The following is a 27,675-nucleotide window of genomic DNA, read 5'->3' on the forward strand; positions in this document are numbered from 1 at the left end:
ATACCTGGCAAACAGATCTCAGCTAATCATAAGGCAGTATATGGCTATGTTCCCACTTCGTAATAATATCAGCAAGGTGGACGCCTAGTTTAATATACAGCCATTAATAATGATCAAGATAAATGGCCGTCTATGTTACAAGACGCCCACTTTCTCCAATATAAGGGGAATATTGGAAACATAGCCTAGGGGTGAAGTCCGGGCCACTATAAAAGCCTATGCCAAAACTTTAGAAGATACAGTGGCTGGCACTAGTGTGAAGTCCGTAGAGGGAAAGGAAATGTAGCAGGAAATTGAATGTGAAATTTTTTTTATATATACGAAAATATATACAGTGGTGCCTTGGATTACGAGCATAATTTGTTCCTGGACGGCACTTGTAATCCAAATCCACTCTTAAACCAAAGCAAATTTTCCCATAAGAAATCATAGAAATGCAGACAATTGGTTCCACACCCCAAAAATAATGATTTATTATTCTGAATAACATGTAAAAAAGATGAAACAAACATTCAGAAACAGCAGAATATGTGATATTATAAGTTACTGTCCAGTAATGGAGAGGATGGGAAACACAAGGACTGACAGAGACTGCAGGGAGCATGAAGGAATGAGCAGGGCAGATGTGAGCACATAAATGCAGCATTCTGTGTCTGGGGAGAGAGGGGTTACAGCTATGAAGAGATTACCTCCACAGTCTTGTCCCCTGATGTGAGCCGCAGCCTGAGGTGGATCTGCCATGATTTGGAAGGTGAGGGAGACTTCCTGGGTCAGAGTACACTGCTGTAGACCCCGCTATGCAGGCCATGCCCCTCCCCCACTCGCCCTCCCACCCAGTACAGGGAGCTCTTAAAACAAAGCAAAACCAAGTCACAATTTTGAAAAACTGTGAGCTCTTAAACCAAAATGCTCTTAAACCAAGGTACCACTGTATATATAAATGTGGTGCTCACCCCTTCTTCAGACTGTAGATATATGATAATGCAAATAGAAAAAAGAGATGATTGGGGGGGCAATCACCATAAAATTCTTCTTTATTTCTTTACATTAGAAACTCCGTGCAGCAAGGACCGAGGACACCAGCACCATGATTCACCATGATGATGGTGCTGGCGTCCTCAGGCCTTGCTACACAGAGTTTTTAATGTAAAGAAATAAAGAAGAATTTCATGGTGAGTGCCCCCCGATCATCTCTTTTTTCTATTTGCATTATCATAAAAGCCTATGCACCTAGCTTCAGCAAATATTTTAGAGATTACAGGTTTCTTTCTGTGAGGCAAAGTAGACAACAACACATAGCAGACCCTGTGTATATTGCAAATTGTTATTTTTAAAGCTTCTAAAATCCTTTGATGATCTCTGTCTAGTGTGTGTATATAAGTCTGTGATTTTTTCAGTTTTGTATAACATCATAGAATAAAAGAAAATGTATCTGTCCTCTAAGCATTAAGTGCTAATAGGGTGTTTTAATCACAAACATATAAAATCCATAAGCCACAGGGCCCTTGTGGTGTAATAAAATCAAAACAAATATTTAAGAAATAAAATACAAAGCGGTAAAATAACAATGTCAAAGTCCTTAAAACAGGATACTTTAAGCACACAGAGTTCATATAAGCTTCATTTGATGGGTAATCCGGTCTTTGGATTCAGATCTGGAGAGTTACTCCCATCATCCTCTCAATAGCTTGCAGCAATGCCTGTCAGTGATAGTGGACAGATGAGGGTTATACTCCTTACCCACTGTGCTTGTGTAGCACTGCTGATGCAGCAAAATTCAGTTTGCTTAAAATAATATATGCGATGTTCCCCCTTATATAGGATATATATATATGTATCTACAACCAGACAAATATTATGGGAGATCAGCAATCTGATAATTTAATAGTTCAGGCAGTCATAGTTCACATGCAGTGATACAAAATTATTTATTTTTTACATTTTTTATTTGAAAAATAGGAAAAGGAGTTGATTTAAACTTTAATTATGCGATGATTTTATTTATAGGGGGACTTCTATAAGCAATATCTTAACTGTTCATAGAGATCAATGCAGTACCTATGTACTTCATTGAACTATGAACCATGCGCTCGAATGCTACAGCCTGTAACAATCACAGAGCCACTGCAGCACCCGAGGCCTAGCAGAGGCCACGAGCTGTCATTACAACATACCTACTTTTTGCATTTGCACTTTCGTGGTACACCAATTGTTGGAAAATTGCAGCACATAAAGGGTCTTGTGGTACTTTAGTACACTGCATAATCATTCCAAAAATAAAACTTCTTATTGCTTTATTTTCAAATTTATGATGTGTTTACACAGAGAGATTTATCTGACAGATTTTTTAAGCCAAAGCCAGGAATGGATTTGCAAATCTCAGTCTTTTCTTTATCACCTATTCCCTGTTTATAGTCTGTTCCTGGCTTTGGCTTTAAAAATCTGTCAGATAAATTTCTCTGTGTAAACGCACCATTACTTAAAATGCTGACGTGTTGTTAGATCTGCTGGTCCTTAATCATGGCTCTATACCAAAAACACATACATACATACAAGTGTAAACACTAGCATGTTTTTTTTTTTTTTTTTACATAGCAACCAATGCTTTTTAAGCGTTCAATTATATGTCAGAAATTTACCTCATCAAGCTCCATGTGCTGTGCAGCTCTTTTCTCCGGCAGAGCTTCTGGGCCAAACAGGCTAAGCATTGGCCTCCCAGCATTTTTATCTGCCTGGACCTGCAATATGGTGCCTGTGATTAGTCTCAGTTCTCTCAGTAATGTTCTTCTGTGTACCGTTTAGCTTGACTTTAAACATTGCCTCTTTCTGCTAATTATGGACCTGATGTACTATCCTTTTTAAAATAGAAGTACAAAAAAAAAAAAAAAAAAAAAGCAGAAATATACACAAATTATATTTTTAACTGACTAAGTGGGCAATCGATCCATTTTGACCCTGTTTTTTGTAATGTAAGTCAATGGAAAAAGAGATCTAAGTGGATTGCACACAATTCCATCAGTTTTTTTTTCCATTAAACATATATGTACTGCAAAAACGCAGTGTAATCCCAGCCTTAGAAAGAAATGAAAAATTACATAATTCACATATTTCTGTCTGTGGAGGTAGGAAGAACTAGCAGCAGGGGAGGGTGAGACACAGCAAAGAATAGATCAGCCATATATTGCACACTGGCCCATTAACCCCTAGACGACCCTGGACGTAGGGTTACGTCATGGAAGTCTGTCCCCAGACGACCCATGACGTAACCTTACGTCCTGGGTGTTTCTCCCGCTATGAAGCGTGCTCCGGAGCGGAGCGTGCTTCATAGCAGGGGGGGACGGCTGCAAACAGCAGCCGGGACCTCACCGGTAATGACACGCTGCAGCGATCGCGCTGCCGCGTGTCATTAACCCCTTGAACGCCGCGATCGCGGCGTTTAAGTGTGACAGGGGGGGTCCCCTGTCACTTACCGATCGGGCCCCCCGCAGTGTGACTGCGGGGGTCCCGATCGTTGAAACGGACTGCCGGAGGTCTCTTACCTGCCTCCGTGCGGTCCGATCGGCGATCTGCTACACTGAGCCTGCACAGGCAGGCTCAATGAGCAGATCGCCGATAACACTGATCAATGCTATGCCTATGGCATAGCAATGATCAGTGTATAAATCAAAGTACTGTATGTAAAAGTCCCCCAAAGGGACTTCAAATGTGTAAAAAAAAAAAAGTTCAAAACACTATTACACTACCCCAACACCCCTCCCCCAATAAAAGTCTAAATCACCCCCTTTTCCCATTATATAAATAAAACATAAAAATAAATAAATGGATAAACATATAATATACCGTAGCGTGCGTAATTGTCCGATCTATTAAAATATAACAAGCGTCATTGTGATCGGTAAACAGCGTACACGAAAAGAGGGGAAAAAGTGCGCAGATTACCGATTTTATGTTACATTATATATTTTAAAAAAATCAATAAAAAGTGATCAAAACGTCCGATCTTCACAAATATGGTATTAATAAAAACTAGAGATCGTGGCGGAAAAAATGACACCCCATACAGCCCCGTAGGTGAAAAAATAAAACCGTTATAAGCGTCACAATAGGCCCATTTTATTAATATTTAATTGCCAAAAAAAAGGATTTCATAAAAAAATACATATATAACATTAGAGAATCTGTGTAACCTGCATATGGTTGTGTTCGGACTGACCTATAGAATAATAGTGTCATGTCGCTGTTACCATATAGTGCATTACGTAGACACAGGAACCCCCCAAACGTTACCATATTGCATTCTTATTTACGATTTCACCTATTTATATCTTCATAAATAATATATTTGGAATTCCATCATACATGTTATGGTAAAATGAATGACGCCATTACACAGTACAACTATTCCTGTAAAAAACAAGCACTTACATGGCTTGTAGATAGAAAACTGAGAGTGCTAGAGCTCTTAGAAGGGGAGGAGGGAAAAACGAAAACACTAAGATCAAAATTTGCGCGGTCCACTGGGTCATATTGGGCCTGGTCCTCAAAGGGTTAAAGGGGGTTATCCAGCGCTACAAAAACATGGCCACTTTTCCCCCTCTCTTGTCTCCAGTTCAGGTGCGGTTTGAAATTAAGCTACATTTACTTCAATGGAACTAAGTTTGAAAGAGAGAGGGGAAAAGTGGCATGTTTTGGATAACCCCTTTAAAGGAGAAGTCTGGCAAAAAGTTTTATTAAAGTATTGTATTTCCCCTCAAAAGTTATACAAATTACCAATATACACTTATTACAGAAAATGCTTATAAAGTGCTTTTTTCCCTGCACTTACTACTGAATCAAGGCTTCACTTCCTGGATAAAATGGTGATGTCACGACCCAGACTCCTGGGCTTTATCTGCTGGAGAGGATGCTGCCCGGGGGACATTGAGGTACACAGGGTACTGGAGGCACATTGAGCATCCCTCTGCCTTCATCCTCTCAAGCAGCCACAGCCCGCACAGCTCTGGGAGTCGGGTCGTGACATCACCATTTTATCCTGGAAATGAAGCCTTGATGCAGTAGTTAGTGCAGGGGAAAAAAGCACTTTATGTGCGTTTCCCGTAATAAGTGTATATTGTTGATTTGTATAACTTTTGGGGGGCAATACAATACTTTAATAAAAAAATGTTGCCGGACTTCTCCTCTAAAGGGGTTATCCAGCGTTACCAAAACATGGCCACTTTTCCCTCTTGTCTCCAGATTGGGTGGGGTTTCAAACTCAGTTCCATTGAAGTAAATGAATAGCCCATCAAGTAATGGGTGAGGGAGCCTATGTTTTAGGTTATGTCTGGAACATGTCAGCCATCTTGATAGCCTACATATTAGATTAGCAATTAGCAATTTTTTCCTAAATTCCTCTGACCCAGTTCCTAAATTAATCAGCCCCAGCACTAGTCCATGTTCTGATTCTGACAAGGAGAACATGATATTCCATAGAAAATAACACTAGGACAACTCTGAGCTCAGAACAAAGACAATATCACCTACTGTAAAAATACAACACCTAAAAATAGAGTTTAAAAGGGTTAAACAGTTCCCTGCAAAGATAATCTAGTGCAAACTATTCAGACCGCACCCACATAAATTCAGGAAGCAAACTCTGAACTACAGCTATGTGAAGTTCTTCAGCAGTAGAGGAGAACTGGACCTTTTTTTTTAAGCCTAGACCATGATATTGATACAGTATTGATGTGAAGGAGACTGTAGAATCTAGAGTACAACTCTTCACTTCCAGAAGCCATTAGGATGTGCCACCACACACAATGTCCTGACAATGGCCAGAAACAGGACCATACCTGTGTAAGGCTCTGCACAGAACATCCTGATGCTAGCCAGCAGGGGCGGGCTGGGCCGGGGGGGCATATGCCCCCAGTACATTAAGGGCTGCAGGAAAAAAAAAATCCCCCCCCATGGTCGCCGGTCAGTGGGCAGGGCCATGGTCGCGGTGGCGGAGCCACAGTCGGGTTTGGAGCGCTGACTTGTGTGGCTGTGTGACTTTACTGATGGAGCAGGCCGCAGAGCTCACAGCTTCCCTGCTCCCTGCAAGGATCTGTGAGGGCTGCCCATTGCCCTGAAAGAGAAGAAAGACCGCCCCTTCCTGCCTGGGAGAGGGCCCCCATCTGCCATGGCCTAGGTCAGGGCTGTCTTAACAGTATTATGGGCCCCTGGGCAGAGGTGCGAATTGGCCCCCCCCAACCGCCACCATCAAATCCCCCACATCTTTGCATATAGTGCCCCCCATAGTAGCCAATCCCCCCATAGTAGCCAATCCCCCCCATATAGTGCCCCCCATAGTAGCCAATCCCCCCATATAGTGCCCCCCATAGTAGCCAGTGCCCACATAGTAGCCAGTGCCCCCCATAGTAGCCAGTGCCCCCCATAGTAGTCAGTACCCCTCATAGTAGCCAGTGCCCCCCATAGTAGCCAGTGCCCCCCATAGTAGCCAGTGCCCCCATAGTAGCCAGTGCCCCCCATAGTAGCCAGTGCCCCTCACAATAGCCAGTGCCCCTATAGTAGCCAGTGTCCCCCATAGTAGCCAGTACCCCCATAGTAGCCAGTGCCCCCCATAGTAGTCAGTGCCCCTCATAGTAGCCAGTGCCACCCATAGTAGCCAGTGCCCACCATAGTAGCCAGTGCCGCCACAATAGCCAGTGCCCCCCACAGTAGCCAGTGCCCCCCATAGTAGCCAGTGCCCCCATAGTAGCCAGTGCCCCTCACAGTAGCCAGTGCCCCCATAGTAGCCAGTGTCCCCCATAGTAGCTAGTGCCCCCCATAGTAGCCAGTGTCCCCCATAGTAGCCAGTGCCCCCCATAGTAGCCAGTGCCCCCCAAAACAACAAACCAGTTACTCACCCGTCCGGCGGCCCCAGCAGCTCCTCTCCCGGCAGCGCGAACTCCCGACATCCTCCGGCACAGGCAGCGGGGTACAGAGAGACTGCCCGTGCCGGAAGTGACCTGCTGCATGACACATCCAGGACACAGGCAGCGTCTCTGTACCCCGCTGCCTGTGCCGGAGGATGACGGGAGCGCGCTGCCGGGAGAGGAGCTGCTGGGGCCGCATGGGTGAGTTCCTGGACTGCCCGCCCCTTCTATCGCCGCTTAGCTGAGCCGATCAGAAGCCCAGAAAAGTGCTGCTCATTGCACTTTCCTGGGCTTCTGATCGGCTGTCAGCTGAGAAGCGATAGAAGGGGCGGGCGGAGGGGGTCGCTCAGGGCCGCTCACTATGCATATGCATAGCGAGCGGCAATAGAGGGGGCGGGCGGGACGGCTTCCTTGCGGTGCTCAGCCCTGCTTGGGAGCCGTCTGTGCTTTATAGGACGCACTTAGTTTTATAAGTGCGTCTTATAAAGCTAAAAATACAGGTCACAGAGGGCAGGGGCCCCCTAGGACGCAAGGGGCCCCGGGCAGCTGCCTACCCTGCCCAATGGATAAGACGGCCCTGGCCTAGGTAAGGTAAATAAGGGGGGTCGCGGGTGAAAGGGGTGGGGCCAAAGATGCTGGGGCGGTGTCTCACGGGCCCGGGGCATCCACTAGGCCTAAACAGTATCTGGGTGGGATGTTTATTATGAATTATACAACATCCCCTCTCCCCTGCACCATGGCCTAGTAAGCAGTATTGTGAGGGGAGAGTGGATCATGTACCCCCTCCCATGTACTGTTCAGGGCCTGGTGCCCATATCTGCAGGGGAGATGGGGTGGTCTGTATGGGTACCAGGCCCTATACAGTACATGGGTAAAAGGGGATCCCCTGTCCCCTCTTTGTATACTCACGTCACCCAGCTTTCCCAGCATCTGGTACTTAGTATGATGAAGGTCACCCAGCTTTCCCAGCATCCTGTATGTCAATGTATAATGGAGGTCCCACAGCTTTCCCAGCATCCTGTATGTCAGTGTATAATGGAGGTCACCCAGCTTTCACCCAGCTTTTTCAGCATCCTGTATGTCAGTATAATGGTGGTCACCCAGCGTTCCCAGCATCTTGTATAGAAGTCAGTATGATGGAGGTCACCCAGCTTTCCCAGAATCCTGTATGTCAGTGTATAATGGAGGTCACCCAGCTTTCCCAGCATCCTCTATGTCAGTATAATGGTGGTCACCCAGTGTTCCCAGCATCTTGTATAGAAGTCAGTATGATGGAGGTCACCCAGCTTTCCAGCATCTTATACTCAGTATGAGAGAGGTCACCCAGCTTTCCCACCATCTTATGCTTAGTATGAGAGAGGTCACCCAGCTTTCCCAGCATCTTGTACACAGTATGATGGAGGTCACCCAGCTTTCCCACCATCTTAGTAGATCTATACTGTGCAGCTGGAAACCATATCAGCACAATTGTGCAAATTGGTTCCCTATAAAGGAGCACTCCAGCCCTTATATATTATTACCCTCCCCACATCAGTGCAGGGAGGGTAGAAGATAACCTGGACCTGTACTTCTTCCAGCAGCAATGTTCCAACAGTTTGCATAATGTTTCCATCCCTTCTGGTCATTTGTGACCAAGGAATTCCTACTGCTCTGTGTGAAGGGGCCAGAAGTCACTTTGTCAATGTAAGTCTATGGGACGGTTCCGTTTCTTCTTCGAGCGGCAGCAGCGGAGGAGCGTGCCCTTTCCAATAGAAAGGCTATTGCACACTGTAGTACATATATACATACACATAGTATACACTTCGGCCGGGATCACTATCGGCGCCGCAATAAACTGGCATGTCATTCATTGAATTGCGGCCGCAGAAAACCCTGCCAGTTCACACAATGGAGCGTGCGGCTCTAGCCGCACACTCCATTATGAGCAGCAGGGAATCCTGATGCGGGTGCGCACAGATGCTCAACGGCGCTGAAGATCATACTGCAGTACCGGCTGGAATGATCTTATCTGACACTGGCCGGGTCACGGAATGGCTGATGTCATACAGCGTCTGAACATAGCCTCATACAGAAAAGTGACTTCTGACCCCTTCACAGGGAGCAGTAGGAATTCCCTGTTTACAAATGACTGGAAGGGCCGAAGATGTTATCGGAACTGTCAGAACATTGCTGCTGGAGGACTTACAGGTCCGAGTTGCCATCTACCTTCCCTGCACTGGTGTGGGGAGAGTAATAATAGGTAAGGGACAGAGTGGTCCTTGAAGAATGGGCCGTTAGCTGGCTACTCATGGGCCAGTGCTGTCTGCTTGCCCCCCAGGCTAAAATTTGCCAGCCAGCCCCTGCTAGCCAGTGTCAGGACCTCAAAGGAGCCACCTTGTATGCTGATCTGGCCCTGCAGTTCAGCAGAGGATTAGAGTAGTCAGTGCTTGGAGCACCACTACCTCTGAACAGAGGTTCATGATCAAAATGATTCAATAAACTACTATGGATTAGTGAGGACTAAAATACTCAAATGCTCGTTATTTGTGTTAAATATTTTTTTAACACTTAAATGCTCGAGTAACAAAAAAAAATCGAGTAACAAAAAGTCAATGAGAGACTAAAGCTCTCGTGATACTCTTAAGAGTTCCAAGTACTTTCAGGCACTATGATAATTAAGTGAATACTATACTGGAACAAGTATACTCGCTCATCTCTATAAACTACTAAAAATGTTTAATGTTTACATGCAGATTATTATTTTCTAAATGATAAATAATGTTTTTAAGGACAAAAAAGCTGGCATTTGAATGTCACTCCTGTCAACTCCTGTGCCTACAGAATTACAGCACCTATATGTACAGTATGGTATTGTCTAGGAACTATGAGGAAGATTTATCAAACATGGTGTAAAGTGAAACTGGCTCAGTTGCCCCTAGCAACCAATCAGATTCCACCTTTCATTTTCCAAAGAGTCTGTGAGGAATGAAAAGTGGAATCTGATTGGTTGCTAGGGGCAATTGAGCAAGTTTCACTTTACACCATGTTTGATAAATCTCCTCCTATATCTTGCAGATGATGTACATTTACATAATGCTGCCTGATTTTACAGTAAGCAGTTGTAGATCTAAAAAAAAAATAAAAAAAAATTGGTAAACATAGCCATATTTATCTACAAAGTACACAAGTGAGGTACTATACATATTCTTTTCAGTCATACAGTACCCTTCATTTTGTATTAAAGGGGTTTCCGAGCTCATAACACTTCCAGCTGATTGGCTAGAAAAAGAAAAGAGAAAAGGCAGTTTTTCTTTTTAAAATGATGTCTGTTATTTACTTTTAAACAAATCAATGCAATACATTAAAGTCAATGCAATGGCAGCCACCCAATGTACACAGTGTATTGTTTTACCCAATGTACACATGGTATTATTCAGGACTGGACTGATTTTGGCCTTCAGGACCAGAGTCCATTTTTTAAATCCAACCTGACTCACTTTTTGTGGTTGTAGCTACATGATGCTATAACTTTTCTTACTTTAGGTTAGTGGTAAATTTGGGCTGATTTCCCCCCCAAAAAAATTGTAAAAAAAATAAATAAAAATTTCATAAAAAAAAAATGACAAAATTAGTATTTTTCTCATTTTAAAATTTCTGTGGTCACCACACAGGTTTAATCATTTAATTGTTTTATTACCAGCATCATTATGCAAGTGGCGATAGTAGATATGTGTCCTTTTTTTATTATTATTTTTCCAAGATTTACTTTGTATTGGGGACTATGGGGATTATATATGAATTTAACTTTATTATCAATATTTTTTGCAATGAACGTAGAAACTGAAGAGTTTGGCACTGTCCCTCAAGCATCCAATGAGGGGGGCTGCTGGCATGCAGTCTTGGCATGTACGGCGTCTCTAGCACTTACAGGTGGTGCTCTGTATACAGGTCATCTGATACACAGAATGAAGAACCAAAACAGGAAGCGGCAACTCGCCAACCAGTGCAGTTTATTCAAGGTAAATGCTGTACATCAGCTCACAGGCAAGGCAATGACATCCCGAGTGTGTCCCACTGAGGCTGAGTGTATCTTAATATTTTTGTGTGTGTGTTTTTTTTACACTTTAATTTATTGTTTCACCATTAGGAATTCACTATGTAATTTCCTGATTACAGGCATATTACATTGCATAATGCCTGTAATAGGGAAAGCTGATCAGACTTAGCCTTAGGCTGAGCCTGATTATCCACCGTAGCTGTTACACCAGGAGGCTTCGGGGAACAGCCCTGATGGGGAACGAAAGGAGGATTCTCCCTTTTTGCAGTACTATAGGCATTTGCGGCAGGTGCCCAGCTATCACTGACATCCGTGCCTCCCCGTGGATTACACGCGCACAGCTCCTGCGCCTGTGTCATCCATGTCACATACTGCCGAAACGCTGTGCAGAATTGGACGTGCCAGTACGTGATTCGTCGGAAAGGGGTTAAATAATGTGTGTTGCTAGAGAGGGAATCAAAATAATGATCATGACAATTATTCACGAGTGTCTTTTGCAAACAACATTATTTTTTAGTTGTTCACGCAGTTGTTCACCGTTCTTTCACCAGCTTTACTACATTCAGTGGACTTTTCAATTAAAGACACAGCCAAAAGCCAGACAGTCCACCAGAACTATAATATTGTTCCAGCATCTGCTGGATGGGCACTGAGACATGCTAAACTACGGACTATATTTGATACAACACACACATACAATTGATAAAACAGAAAAATAAACGTCATGTGAAGATAGCCTTACTCAGCTATTTTCACTTCTTTCAAAATGTTGTAGAAGCTATAGTGTACACAAAAAATACGTGAAACTGAGGTCCCTCTTTCCAGCAGTTGAATTCAGCAGTTGGATTCCCCTTTAAAACAATTACTTTTTATTGTTGTATTATTATGGATCTTTTGATTCATGAAAATGTATTTTAAATAATTGCATTGGTCTCTAGGGGGGATTTAAAAAATATTCAGGAGACATGGATTATTGATCAGGGAAGAGTAAGGTGACACAGCTCCAGCTATAGTGGGAACACTCAATTAGAGAAATGTTCTATCCAAGGCACAAATGATGACTCACTCTGTGTTATTGACATGTTTTATAGTTCCTACAGTGATCAAAAGCTGCATCTAGCAATCATCCTGTTCATGCATATACTTGGAAAATAAATGAAAGCTGTATATAAGGAACAGCTAATTTTTTTCTAATTTTTTTTTTCTGGTAACAATCTGTTTTACAATAGCAATAAACTTTCTAAATGACAAAAGAAAATAGCAATTTGTTTATTCCCCTTTCATTTGCTGTCATTTATGCCCAAAATTGTGATTCTGATGTCTGATGAATTTTTCTGACTGAAAAATACATTGAGTGAACATAACTCTTAGCAGGGCCAGACTCAGCATCTAGCAGTGCAGGCAAATGCCAGAGGGGGCGCTGTGCTGAGTTAGATGGTCTTATCTTCCCCTGTACATTGCTTCCTTCACTTCACAGCCTACTAAATCACTGACTATAGAAGGCTCTGTAGTGCAGACCGCGCCCTGCAGGGAAAGAGCAGCTGTATCAAGCCGTCGATATCCCTCCTCTACACCTCCCCAGCAGACCCCACATCCTCATGAGGGATAATAGGAAGATTTTTCAGTCTAAAATCCCAGGTCTAAAGGGACAAGAACTAAACAATGGGTGGGGCTTTATTGAGGGGCGTGACTCAGAAAGAGCTTAGTGGTGGACAGTAGAGATGAGCGAGTAGTGAAATATTCGACCTTCAAGAATTTGAATCGAATAGGCACCGAGATTCGACTATTCGAACGAATATTCAATCCCATTATAGTCTATGGGAAAAAAATGCTCAGCACTTGGAAATCCAAATTCGACCACTTGGAGGTCACCAAGTCCCCCATGAAACCTCCCTAAACGATGTGAACACCTCCGGAATGACACTGTGACATCAGGGGGAGCATGCCTGGGTGCACCCAACACACCAAAATCTCAGTATAATGCCACTCTCCGCAGTTGCGAAGGAAAAATATTTGTGAGCGCTTTACGAACGTTTACGGCAATGTTCACACATTTCCTTTGTATTTCTTGCGCAGCGTTACATACATGATCCCAATGTGCGACCGTAGAACGACATGTTATTCGCGCGTATCACGCATTACGCTGTAATGTAACGCTAGGCCGCAGCAGAGCAGAGATTAGGAGAGGTAGAAAAATGTCAAGGCGATCCTCCTGTTTTGGCGATAAAGAGTTGAAGCTCATGGTCTAAATCATGGATTGAATGAATGAATGAATGAATGAGGGAGGGAACAGTAGTGATAATGGGGGACCTCAACTACCCAGATATAGATTGGGGTCACGGTTCAGCTAAAACCACAAAGGGGAGGGAATTTCTTAACCTCCTGCAGGATAATTTTCTGGGCCAGTTTGTGGAGGAGCCAACTAGAAGTGATGCCTTGTTGGATCTGGTTATTTCTAACAACGCTGAGCTGGTTGGGGATGTCACTGTCCATGAACACCTGGGTAATAGTGACCACAATATAGTGACTTTTAGCTTAAAGTGTAGAAAAGAAAAGCATGTTGGGAGGGCAAAAACTCTTAATTTTAAAAGGGCCAATTTTCCTGGGTTAAGGGCAGAACTTCAGGGCATAGACTGGGAGCGGCAGCTGTCACATACGGATACAGCTAATAAATGGGAAATCTTCAAATCCACATTAAATAACTGTACTGCCAAATATATTCCTATGGGTAACAAATATAAACGGTTAAAATCCAATCCCACATGGCTTACAACCGAGGTTAGAAGGGCTATAAATGAGAAAAAAGGGGCATTCAAAAAATATAAATCAGAGGGGTCAGCTGTAGCATTTAAACATTACAAAGAAGTCAACAAAACCTGTAAAAATGTAATAAAAGCAGCAAAAATTCACAATGAAAGGCAGGTAGCTATAGAAAGCAAAAGAAACCCCAAAAAATTCTTCAAATATATTAATGCAAAAAAACCAAGGTCAGAGCATGTAGGACCCCTAAATAATGGCGACGGGGAATTAATAACTGGGGATCAGGAGAAAGCTGAGTTACTTAATGGGTTCTTCAGTTCTGTATATACAAAAGAGGATGGAGCTGTGGTGGGTGGGGCCAGTACTGAGGTGGGTGGGGCCAGTGCTGCTAACACATGTAATGTACTGAACTGGTTTACTATAGATATGGTCCAAGATAAATTAAACAAACTCAATGTAACCAAAGCTCCAGGGCCTGATGGATTGCACCCCAGAGTTCTTAGGGAACTCAGTTCTGTAATTTCACTACCCTTGTATGAAATATTCCGTGATTCTTTGCTTACTGGTATTGTGCCGAGGGACTGGCGTAAGGCAAATGTAGTGCCGATCTTCAAAAAGGGCTCTCGAACTTCCCCAGGTAACTATAGACCCGTAAGCTTAACGTCCATTGTGGGGAAACTATTTGAGGGGCTTATAAGGGACTACATCCAGGAATATGTAGTGGCTAATAGTATTATAAGTGATAACCAGCATGGTTTTACTAAGGACAGAAGCTGTCAAACCAACCTAATATGTTTCTATGAAGAGGTAAGTAGAAGCCTGGATGGCGGCGCGGCTGTGGATATAGTGTACCTGGATTTTGCAAAAGCGTTTGACACAGTTCCTCATGGACGTCTGATGGGTAAGTTAAAGTCTATTGGTTTGGAAAATTTAATGTGTAACTGGATTGAAAACTGGCTTAATAATCGTACCCAGAGAGTGGTGGTCAATGATTCCTACTCCGAATGGTCCCCGGTAATAAGTGGTGTACCCCAAGGGTCAGTACTGGGCCCTCTTCTGTTTAACTTGTTTATTAATGATATTGAGAATGGAATTAACAGCAATGTTTCTATCTTTGCAGATGACACCAAGCTTTGTAGTACAGTACAGTCTATGGAGGATGTGCAGATGTTACAGGATGACTTAGACACACTGAGTGTTTGGGCATCCACTTGGCAAATGAGGTTCAATGTGGATAAATGTAAAGTTATGCACCTGGGTACTAATAACCCACATGCATCATATGTCCTGGGGGGAGTTACTCTGGGAGAGTCGCTGATGGAGAAGGATCTGGGTGTACTTGTAGATAATAGACTACAGAACAGCACACAATGTCAGTCAGCTGCTTCTAAGGCCAGCAGGATATTGTCATGCATTAAAACAGGCATGGACTCTCGGGACAGGGATATAATATTACCACTTTATAAAGCTTTGGTGCGGCCTCATCTGGAGTATGCCGTCCAGTTTTGGAACCCGATTCATAAAAAGGATGTTCTAGAGCTGGAGAGGGTACAAAGACGGGCAACTAAACTAATAAGGGGAATGGAGCATCTTAGTTATGAGGAGAGATTAAAAGAATTACATTTGTTTAGTCTGGAGAAGAGACGTTTAAGGGGAGATATGATTAACTTATTTAAATATATAAATGGCCCCTACAAGAGATATGGGGAAAAGATGTTCCAGGTAAAACCCCCTCAAAGGACAAGAGGGCGCTGCCTCTGCCTGGAGAAAAAAAGGTTCAATCTCCGGAGGCGACAAGCCTTCTTTACCATGAGAACTGTGAATCTGTGGAACAGTCTACCACAGGATCTGGTCACAGCAAAAACAGTAGAGGGCTTCAAAACAGGGCTAGACAAGTTCTTAGACCAAAATAATATAGATGCATATGTATAGAACCTATCACCCCTCCCCCTTCCCTGTATCCATCCCCTCCTTGGTTGAACTTGATGGACATGTGTCTTTTTTCAACCGTATTAACTATGTAATGGATTATGGGCTAGAACTGTCACTAACCCCAACACATGTAAAAGGCGGATAATAAGAAAGGTGGTACGTGCCCTCCAGCAGGATCTGAACAAGAGAAGGACCCCCATCCAAATCCCCAAAAAATGGTCGAACCTGAAATATAAGAGTCCCCGGAAACTTGCAGCGATATGGCACGGTGAGTAATATTGCTGTGAGCCTGATCGTGGGATGTGTAATATACTGGAGTTGTGATACTGGGATGTGTAATATACTGAATTCCTGAGACTTGAATATGTAATATACTGGGATCTGCTATTGGGGTGTGTAATATACTGTGGACTTTCACAACCCTTTTACTTTGTACCCACAGAACCCCTAACTGAATGCCAACACATAGGCCCACATATATCATATGTTCCCTCTACCTGTTATGTGCAGCCCACAGCATATGGCCCTCCTCTTATAATATATGTATTGAGCTTTATAGGAATAAAACAGCTTAGGATGATGATGCTGAATTGCTGATGATGATGTTGATGACTTCTATACCTTTTTTTTATTTCCTTTTTTTAAAGATCTAATGGAAGAACAAAGGCGGTGGCACCGCGGAAGGGCAGCTGTTCGGCCCACAGAGTATGAAAGTCGGGAGTTGGGACCGTCTAGTAAGTGTAAACATTTGCATGCATATATAGGCTATGTTCACACAATGTAACAGGACTTGCAGCCGGTGTCGGACTGGGCCAACCAGGGAATATTTTATTCTAGGGGGCCACCCTACATACACCAGATATACCTAGCGCCAAACCTTTTACATTACTATAGGGACTTTGCACAGTGCTGTGTATGTGACCGGTAATTCTTGCTCACTGTTACTAACTGGTCAGACACTCCAGGGATGGTGACCTGGACAGCCGGAATGCCGAAGGTTCCCCATCCTTGTTCTATTGTATAGAAGCTGTCCAGGCATGATGGGAGTTGTAGTTTTGCCACAGCTGGAAGGCCGAAGGTTCCCCATCCCTGTTCTAGTGTATAGTAGCTGTCCAGGCATAATGGGAGTTGTAGTTTTGCCACAGCTGGAAGGCCGAAGGTTCCCCATCCCTGTTCTATGCAAAAAGCACAGCCGTCCACTTAAGTTTCTTGAAAGGTGAAGTCCAATGAAACTAACTGGTGGATTATATGTCATCCTGAAGCTGCTAAACAGGGATGCAGACCTCCTGCTCAGGGGCCCACCAATGGGTAGGGCCAACCAGGGGATTCCCATGCTCCCCTGTGGGCCAGTATGAGCCTGATTGCTGCGCAGGCCGAGTGCTTTACACACTACATGTGCTCAGAGGGAGAAGAGGAGAGCTGCCAATATGGGGGGAGCTTGTGGCAGGTCTTTGTTTTTATTTATTTATTTTTTTGGATAGTTCCCACTACACCACCGAGGACAGACCCTCCCACACCGCCACTACAGATTGAATTTCTTTCTAGAAAACATCGGCTAATTTGCGCTTTTATTTTTTAGCTCCGACCCTCGGGGACTGTCCAGGGCGTTTTTCCCCAGAGCCAACGGAAGCAAGGCCCTTACCAGCGAGCGGTAAGAATCAACCTCTCCGTGGCTGCAGGTCCTCCGTCGGAAACATCATCCTTGTGGGGCTCCCTGAATGGGGTAAGTCTTCCTGTGGGTAAGCACCCATTGGTCTGCCGAGGGTCCCCGGTCCTGTCCCTGAAGGCCCCATACCCCGCGGCTTTGCGGCGCGGTAGAGGTATACGGCCCTGACGTCACTGCCTGACTCCTACCCGGTGCGCATGCGCGGCCGCAATGACGTCAGCACGCTCGACGCGCGGGACGGGGCAGCATGAGGGGCACATCACTTCCAAGAGGTACTTAGGAGCCGGAGGGGATGGCATCCGATAGTCCACGTGCGTCTGTGGACACTGAGGATCTCGGCAGCCAGCCAGCGATTATCCTGCAGGTATCCAGCCACGCTACCGCTAGCGAGCTCTGCAGTATACCCGGTCACGCTGCCGCCAGCGCACTCTGCAGTTCCAGCTGCACTTCCGTGAGTGCACTCTGCAAACCCGCCAGCATGTCTGCACTGGCAGAAACAATAAAACAAATTGTGAGAGATGAGGTCCAGCAATCCCTTAGGGGTCTTACACCTCAGCAGCCTATTATGCCAGTACAGCCAGTTACCCCAGCTCAGCCTATTATCCCTGCCCAGTCTATTACCCCAAGGTATCTCCCAGACCAGGAGCAAAGTGGGTCCCTACCAGGTCCAAGCCTAGAGGAAGGAGAAGTTGATACCCTATATTCCTCAGGCGAGGAGTCAGAGGGAGGCCGGGGCAGATCCCTATTTCCGGCTGACGAAGCTGATCAAAGCAATAAGGGCCTCAATGACCATTGAAGAGGTAAAGGAGCCATGTTCAGTGGAAGATTCCCTTTATGAAGGCTTAGGGGATAGGAAAGCTCGCACCTTCTCCTTTCATAAAAATATTAAAGACTTAATCAAAAAGGAGTGGGAAAACCCAGACAGAAGATTCTTTATTCCTAAGTCTTTTAAGAGAAAATACCCTTTTGAGGAACCTGACACAAAAACATGGGATAGAGCCCCAGAAATCGATGCTCCAGTGGCAAAAATGGCCAAGAAAAATTGCTGGCCATTTGAAGACATTGGTTACCTCCCTGACCCCATGGACAGGAAGGCGGAATACTATAATTAAAGGGTTTGTGAGGCAGCCACGGGGGCCCTAAGATCGAGTGTAGCATCCACATGTGTGGCAAGAGCACTCAGACTATGGTTGTCCAAAAAACAGGACCAAATCCCAGATGACTCTCCAGTCTCTAGAATAAAAGAAGATCTCCCAGTACTTGCAAAGGCAGCAGACTTCCTAGCAGACGCATCAGTAGATGCAATCAAAATGTCCTCAAAGGCTGCAGCCTTATCAAACTCAGCAAGAAGAGCACTTTGGCTAAGATCTTGGAAAGGAGATGGTGCCTCCAAGAATAAATTATGCTCAATCCCTTGTAATGGTGAACATTTGTTTGGCCCAATATTAGACTCAGTGCTAGAAAAGGTATCAGATAGGAAGAAAGGCTTTCCTATAACGCAAAAGCCTCAAGAGTCATTTCGGAACAAAAAGCAATTTAGGAGGCCCTTTTCCCAAAATCAGAGTAATAAAAAATTTAAAATCCCAGGGAAAGGAAGAGGCTTCCTCTTTAACTCTAATAACAAGCAAAAATCCACCCAACAATGATGGGTGTCCGGTGGGGGGAGGTCTGTCCTACTTCGCCCAGGCTTGGTGGGACATTTCCTCCAGTCCTTGGGTGCAGAGTACAATTTCCGGGGATCTGCTCTTGGAATTCAAGAGTGTCCCAGAGGACAGATTTTTTCCCACCGGTCGCATGTCAGATGTTCAAAAGCAAATAGCATTAGAGAAAGAAGTAATTTCTCTAATAGGGAAGAAAGTCCTGGTACCAGTTCCTCCTTCGGAGGAAGGAAAGGGGTTTTACTCACCCCTCTTCCTGGTCAAAAAGCCAGATGGTTCTTATCGGACCATAATAAATTTGAAGGGACTAAACAAATTTCTTTTATACAGAAAGTTCAAGATGGAGACGATAAAGTCAGCAATCTCCCTCCTTTATCCAAATTGTTTTATGGCATCGATAGATTTGGAGGATGCCTATTATCACATCCCAATCCATGCATCCCACCAAAAGTTTTTGAGGGTAGCAGTATTCATCCAAAATCACTGGGTTCATCTACAGTACAAAGCACTCCCGTTTGGGGTCTCCCAAGCCCCAAGGGCTTTTACAAAAGTAGTGGCAGATATGGCAGCTTTCATAAGATCAAAGGATGTCCTGCTAATACCCTATCTGGACGATTTCCTGATAGTGGCAGAATCTTATTCCATCCTACTGTACAACTTGGAGCAGGTATCCCAAATAATAAGAACACTAGGATGGAATATAAATTAAAAAAAATCACACCTAACCCCTTCCCCCCAAGTGTGTTTTTCTGGGAGTTCTGCTGGACTCCACCCAACAAAAATCCTTCCTTCCAGAAGCAAAACAACAAACAGTAATGGTAAGAGTCCAAGAGTTATTCCTAAACAACAGGCCCACCTTCAGACAAGCAATGTCTGTTCTGAAATTGTTAACATCCTGCATCCCGGCAGTAAAGTGGGCACAGTTCAGAAACAGTGCCCTACAGGCAGACATATTGGGGAAGTGGGACGGATCCCAGGGATCACTAGACAGTTTATTCCTCCTATCAGCAGTAGCCAGGAGGTCATTACTATGGTGGCTGGAACCCCAGAACCTAACCAGAGGAGTACAGTGGTCTCCACAGGGGATATTTTGAATCACTACAGACGCCAGCCCTTGGGGGTGGGGAGCACATTCCCAACAAAATTACTTACAGTGAGAGAGGCCAGACCATATAATAGATTTATCTTCCAACTACAAGGAGCTCTTAGCAATACATCTAGCTCTAACCAGCCTCAAGTCTCAGATCAAAGACAGGAACGTACAAGTATACTCAGACAATACCACAGCGGTGGCATACGTGAACAAGCAGGGAGGCACAAGAGTCCCCTCACTGTCAAATCTGTCACATCGGATATTTCTTTTTGCAGAAGAAAACCGGATGGCAGACTTCCTGAGCAGAGTGGAGCTGAGTCAGACAGAATGGTCTCTAAACAAGTATGTATGTGTTCAATCTAATAACAAAAAGATTCGGAGTTCCATCTATCGACCTATTTGCCTCCAGAGAAAACAGAAAACTAAAAAGATTCTATTCTCTGAAGCCAAAAGACTTCTCCACAGCTATAGATGCCTTCGCACAAAATTGGAAGAGAGAAAGGGGGTACGCCTTCCCCAGTTTCCACTAATTCCCAAAGTCATCAGGAAAGTGAGGGAAGACGGGGCGTCGATAATTCTAATCTCACCCTTTTGGCCCAGGAGACCATGGTTTACGCTCCTAAGACAACTCTCGGTGGCACAACCATGGATACTCCCAGAGTGGGACAACTTGCTGACCCAGGGACCAATTCAGCATCCAGCGTCAACCAAACTGCATCTGACTGCTTGGATGCTGAAAGGTTAATACTCAGGAGACGGGGCATCCAAGACAACGTAATCAATACCCTTCTGGCTAGTAGGAAGAAAGTCACTTCCGAAATTTACCTAAGAGCGTGAAAAGCGTTCCTAAATTTCACTAAAGGAAGACAAGATCCTTTGGATAAACCAAATATTTAATTGATTTTGAGTTTTCTTCAAGCAGGCTTAGAAAAAAAGCTGAGTCCAAATACTCTGAAAGTACAAATTGCAGCCCTTAGTTCTTTTCTTGACTTTAAGTTGGCAGATAATGCCCTTATAAGAAGATTCATTACAGCAGCCTCAAGGTTGAACCAGCCCAAGAGGATCACGAAACCACCTTGGGACTTGAACTTAGTTCTGGAAGCTTTAACAGCACCACCCTTTGAGCCCTTACAGGACATCACAATCAAGCTCCTAACCCTAAAAATTACTTTTCTTTTTGCCATAACGACGGCCAGAAGAGTGAGCGAGTTGCAGGCCCTCTCAGCGTTTTCCCCCTACACTCAGATTAAGGAAGATAGAGTGGTGATGAAGACCTTGCCGTCCTTCCTCCCCAAAGTGGTATCCGAGTTCCATAAACATCAGGAAATTGTACTACCGTCCCTTGCGACCAGCCAAGGAACCCAGGGGAAGAAAGGTTTCACAAAATTGCTGTCATTGGCGTAGGGATAAAAGCAGAATTACTTACGGGTAATTGTGTTTTCATGAGCCCATGACAGCACCCCTTACTTATTCCCATCCCGTATATTTTTGTTATAAAAAACACTTTAGTTAAGCTATGATTAATTATAGAGGCTCCAGCGGAGTACTTTTGTAGAACTGAAGGCATGGAGAGGTGTGTCTTTGTTTTATATGTTCTCAGGTTTCCTGTCCAGCAATGGGAGTTCCTCTCCAGGGGTGCTGTCATGGGCTCATGAAAACACAATTACCCGTAAGTAATTCTGCTTTTTCGTTATTTGTTTTCCTAATTTTATAATTAAAATTTTTTATTATTTAGATCTCTATGCATTGTTTGTATTGATTTCTTCCATTGGTTTTTGAATACACTATGCTCAAAGGCAGAGGCACTTCAGCTCAGCCTTCCAAGAACAAGGTAGCAGGCAGGCACTTCAGCTCAGCCTTCCAAAAATTAGGTTTGGGACCATCAGGTGAGCCCTGGAAAAATGGAAATATTAGGTTGAAGCCCATCGGGTGAGCCCTGGAAAAATTAGGTTGAGGCCCATTAGGTGAGCCCTGGAAAAATTAGGTTGAAGCCCATCAGATGAGCCCTGGAAAAATGAGGTTGAGGCCCATTAGGTGAGCCCTGGAAAAATTAGGTTGAAGCCCATCAGATGAGCCCTGGAAAAATGAGGTTGAGGCCCATCGGGGGAGCCCTGGAAAAATTAGATTGAAGCCCATCGGGTGAGCCCTGGAAAAATTAGGTTGAGGCCCATCTGGTGAGCCCTGGAAAAATTAGGTTGAAACCCATTGGGTGAGCCCTGGAAAAAATAGGTTGAAGCTATCAGGTGAGCCCTGGAAAAATTAGATTGGGGGCCCTTGAGTTGAGCTCCCTGAAAACATTGGCCATAGTAGGCCCAAAAGGTTTTTCCTTTTGGAAATCACTTGTGGGCCCTTGAATCAAGCCTCCTAAATTGGGTCTAGTAGGCCCTACAGGTGCAGTCAGTGGTTAAGGAGGAAGTAGGAGGTTGAGGAGGAGGAGTACTAGGAGGTAATGTGAGAGGGAAGTGCACAAGGCACTTCACTGTTGGCTGCTTTACTGTGGTGGACAAGTTCGGAACTCTGGGTCTGTCCAGTTGTTGTTCATCTTTATAAGCGTCAGCCAGCTGCGTTTATCCATTAGAATTCCCCCGGCTGCGCTGAAGACCCTCTCTGACAGCACACTGGCGGCAGGGCAGGCCAGCACCTCCAAAGCATAGAGAGACAGCTCCAGCCATGTGTCCAGCTTGTTCACCCAATAGGTGTATGGCACCGAGGGATCGGGGAGGACAGGATCACGGTCTGCCGTGTACTCCTTAAACATCTGCCGATACTTGTCCCTCCTGCTGGTAGGAGGCACCTCAGTGGTGGATGTTTTGCACTGGGGTGCCATTAAATTGTCCCACATTTTGTCCAGTATTGGCTTATTACCCGTGGACCTCGTGGATGTTGTTCCAGTTGAACTCTCCTCTCCGCTAGCGATGGTGGGCGGGAAGATCTCCATCATCATCTGCAGGAGTTCGAACTTGTATTGTTGTAGCCGCCTGGTCCTCTTCTGTAGGGGAATAAGAGAGTAAACCTGGTCTGTATACCGGGGGTCCAGGAATGCAAAGATCCAGTATCGGCTACTGTCCATTATACGGACAACGCGCCGGTCCCTTTCCATGCAGTCCAACATGAACTCTGCCATGTGAGTCTGAACAATCAATGGGCTGTCCCCACCAGACGGACGACTCTCCCATTCCTCCTCTTCCTCCTCCTCTCCCCATCCCTGCCTAACCGACGGTACACACCCAACGTGTGTGCTACCCTCCAAAGTATGGGCACCCTCCTCTTCCACATCCTCCTCCATCTCGTCGTCGTCCTCTTCTTCCTCCTGGCCTTGCTTCTGAGAAGCTGACAACAGCGTGCTCTCAGTGTCACACTGCAAAGCGTCTCCTGACATCCCGGCCTCCTCACTACACAAGTTGCTCTGCTTTGTGAAGAGCAGAGTTTCTTTGATGATGCACAGGAGAGGAATGGTTAGGCTCACTATAGCTGACCCTCTTGGTTGAGTCCTCGAATATGGAGCTGATATTCCATCAGAGCTCTCTGTTGCTCATACACCCGGGCCAACATATAATAGGAAGAATTCCAGCGAGTGGTGACGTCGCAGGTTAGCCGGTGTTGAGGCAAATTGAGGCGTTTCTGGATCTTCCTCAGGCTAGCAGCGTAGTACCTCCCAGTTTGAGACCCGGCCCCCGCTCACCACATTGACCCAATGTGCCGTGATGGACATGTATCGTCCCTGACCCCATGCGCTTGTCCACAAGTCCGTGGTGAGGTGGACCTTGGCGCTCACCGAGTATCTGAGGGCCCGCTTGATGTTACCGGATACGTGCTGGTGCAGGTCGGGGAAGGCACGCCGGGAAAAGTAGTGGCGGCTAAGGACCAAATACCGTGGCACGGCAGCCACCATCAGGTCGCGGAAGGACTGGGTCTCTACAAGTCTAAATGGCATCTCAAGGGTCAGAATTTTTGAGATGTGGCTGTTTAGGGCTTGCGATGGTGGGTGGCTCGCTGCGTACTTCCGCTTCCCACCTGGAGATGACGGATGTTCCAAACTTTGGGCATCAGCGCATATAAAAACCCAGGATTCTGGCAGTTCCGATGCCAGGAAAGGACCAGAAAACAGCTCCGGGGACTGGGCAAAGGTGACCTCAATGTTTTCAGAACATTGGGCATGTTAGCGAGGTTTCTGCAGTCCAGACTCTTGGCTGCCAACGGGACTGGACTCTGTTGACATTTGGGTGGAAGCGTTATCTGCTATCCATTTGACCACCAGTTCCTGCTGGTCTGGCCTTAACAGCGGTGTAGTCTGCCCTATGCCTAGCCGGTTCATGAACTGAGGGATCTTGGAAGCACGTAAACCTGCCTGCCCCTCAGCAGCAGCCGTTGATTGTCCAGGTGCTTGCACAGAACTTGTGCCTGAACCGCCTCTTCCGCGTCCACGGCCCTGTCCCTTTGCACTACCCTTCTTCATAGTAGCCTTTTACTGGGCAACTGTCACAATAGATATCACTTGCCTTTTACTAGGCAACTGGCACAATAGATATCACTTGCCTTTTACTAGGCAACTGGCACAATAGGTATCACTTAGGTACCAGCTCCTGCAACCAACTACAAGAGTCAATCAATAAAAAGAAACAGCAGGTGAGTATAGCTGTGTGTGTGTGTGTGTGCATGTGCCCTGCTGACAGGGCCGATTCTAGCTTTTTTGCTGCCTGAGGCGAAAATTAAAATGGCGCCCCCCCCCCTCCCCCGATACTAGTATAATTTGTGTAGGAACTTTTCTCACGTATTCTCACGTCGATACCTCAGCTATTCGTAATTTTATTATTTTCTCATTATGTATTATGATGTTCTGCAGCATCTCATCATAAACCTCAGCTGCTGCAGAACCTCATCATACACCTCAGCTGCTGCAGAACATCATCATACACCTCAGCTGCTGCAGAACCTCATCATCCTACACCTCAGCTGCTGCAGAACCTCATCATCCTACACCTCAGCTGCTGCAGAACCTCATCATCCTACACCTCAGCTGCTGCAGAACCTCATAATACACCTCAGCTGCTGCAGAACCTCATCATACACCTCAGCTGCTGCAGAACCTCATCATACACCTCAGCTGCTGCAGAACCTCATAATACACCTCAGCTGCTGCAGAACCTCATCATACACCTCAGCTGCTGCAGAACCTCATCATCCTACACCTCAGCTGCTGCAGAACCTCATCATACACCTCAGCTGCTGCAGAACCTCATCATACACCTCAGCTGCTGCAGAACCTCATCATACACCTCAGCTGCTGCAGAACCTCATCCTACACCTCAGCTGCTGCAGAACCTCATCATCCTACACCTCAGCTGCTGCAGAACCTCTTCATACACCTCAGCTGCTGCAGAACCTCTTCATACACCTCAGCTGCTGCAGAACCTCTTCATACACCTCAGCTGCTGCAGAACCTCATAATACACCTTAGCTGCTGCAGAACCTCATCATACACCTCAGCTGCTGCAGAACCTCATCATACACCTCAGCTGCTGCAGAACATCATCATACACCTCAGCTGCTGCAGAACCTCATCATACACCTCAGCTGCTGCAGAACCTCATCATCCTACACCTTAGCTGCTGCAGAACCTCATCCTACACCTCAGCTGCTGCAGAACCTCATCATACACCTCAGCTGCTGCAGAACCTCATCCTACACCTCAGCTGCTGCAGAACCTCATCCTACTACACCTCAGCTGCTGCAGAACCTCATCATACACCTCAGCTGCTGCAGAACCTCACACTACACCTCAGCTGCTGCAGAACCTCATAATACACCTCAGCTGCTGCAGAACCTCATCCTACTACACCTCAGCTGTTGCAGAACCTCATCATACACCTCATCTGCTGCAGAACCTCATCATACACCTCAGCTGCTGCAGAACCTCATCATACACCTCAGCTGCTGCAGAATCTCATCATAAACCTCAGCTGCTGCAGAACCTCATCATACACCTCAGCTGCTGCAGAACCTCATCATACTACACCTCAGCTGCTGCAGAACCTCATCATACACCTCAGCTGCTGCAGAACCTCATCATACACCTCAGCTGCTGCAGAACCTCATCATCATACACCTCAGCTGCTGCAGAACCTCATACTACACCTCAGCTGCTGCAGAACCTCATCATACACCTCAGCTGCTGCAGAACCTCATCATACACCTCAGCTGCTGCAGAACCTCATCATCATACACCTCAGCTGCTGCAGAACCTCATCATCATACACCTCAGCTGCTGCAGAACCTCATCCTACTACACCCCAGCTGCTGCAGAACACCACACTACACCTCAGCTGCTGCAGAACATCACACTACACCTCAGCTGCTGCAGAACATCACACTACACCTCAACTGCTGCAGAACATCACACTACACCTCAGCTGTTGCAGAACACCACACTACACCTCAGCTGCTGCAGAACCTCATCATACACCTCAGCTGCTGCAGAACCTCTTCATACACCTCAGCTGCTGCAGAACTTCTTCATACACCTCAGCTGTTGCAGAACACCACACTACACCTCAGCTGCTGCAGAACATCCCACTACACCTCAGCTGTTGCAGAACATCCCACTACACCTCATATCAGTGATAGTGTGCTGTATACTTACAGAGGTGGTGCAGTCACAGAGATCCCGGCAGGAGAGGGAGGTCAGAGGTCATCTTCAGCGCGGCATCCAGATAAGGGAGCAGCTTCTCCTCACAGTGACAGGAGAGGGGGAGGGGGGAGGGGGAGCGCAGGGGCTTTCTCTCTCTCCCTCTCTCTACATACTCTACAGATAAGTGTCATTCAGCAGGTGGTCTGCTGAATCCTCCGTCACTCCCCCCCCCCCCCTCTGAATAGACTGGAGGGAGCTGAGCACTCAGCACAGGACCCGGATGCACCAAGCCCCGGAGTGCAGAGTGCAGTACAGTGATTCCCTAGGCAAAAGATTCGGGGCAGTGAACTTCCTGTTTGGGGCACTGGCCCCGGATCTTAATGCCTGAGGACACCACTGCACTCAGCACTGTGAGGAGATCGGGGCTGCTGTCATTTTAGCGAAGTTAAACTTCACTAAAATGACAGCAGAGAAGATTCTGCCGCCCCCTGCAGGACCCCAAGAGCTGCCGCCTGAGGCAGAAGCCTCAGTCTGCCTCATGGCAGAAGCGGGCCTGCCTGCTGACAGATGTGTAGTGTGAGTAAAAGATGAATTGTTAACAGTTTATGTCCATTGTATTTGTAATTGTAATGGCACACGTCTATATCCACTACCCCCTAACTGCTCTTGGTCGCATGGTACTGCAACCATATCTCTTTTTCTCAGCCTGCTTGTGCCCTGGCAGTTTCCTTTGCTCTGAGCTGGCCTCCCAGAGGATTCGGCTCCCTCTAGTGGCAGAAATGCACTTGCTCACCTGTATTTATAATCACAGGCTCTGGAGTTTTCTGGCATGTTCTTCTGGGGGTAAAAATAGTCTACACCTCCTCATCTCTTTGCTCAGTTGTTGTTGTTTGTCAGTAAACATCAGTGCTGTCTGGCTTTCCACTACTTCCTAGTGATCTTCTTGCTATTTGGATCTCAATCATTCCCAGTTCCAGCTCAGCTTTAGGCCCCCTTCACACGTCTG

General features: G+C 45.8%; 1 long non-coding RNA gene across 1 annotated transcript in view; it reads right to left on the minus strand.

Moving 5' to 3' along the window:
- The window catches only part of LOC138783600 (uncharacterized), a 32,308-nt gene extending 5,279 nt beyond the window's left edge, over positions 1–27,029 (minus strand). The window contains exons 1-2 of the long non-coding RNA XR_011361720.1: positions 26,682–27,029; positions 2,640–2,738 (exon numbers count right to left, since the gene is read on the minus strand). This is a non-coding gene — a long non-coding RNA (uncharacterized lncRNA). The remainder of the gene's footprint in view (positions 1–2,639; positions 2,739–26,681) is intronic.
- Positions 27,030–27,675: the final 646 nt, after the last annotated feature.

This window comes from Dendropsophus ebraccatus, chromosome 2 (assembly GCF_027789765.1).
Source record: "Dendropsophus ebraccatus isolate aDenEbr1 chromosome 2, aDenEbr1.pat, whole genome shotgun sequence".
NCBI lineage: Eukaryota > Metazoa > Chordata > Amphibia > Anura > Hylidae > Dendropsophus > Dendropsophus ebraccatus.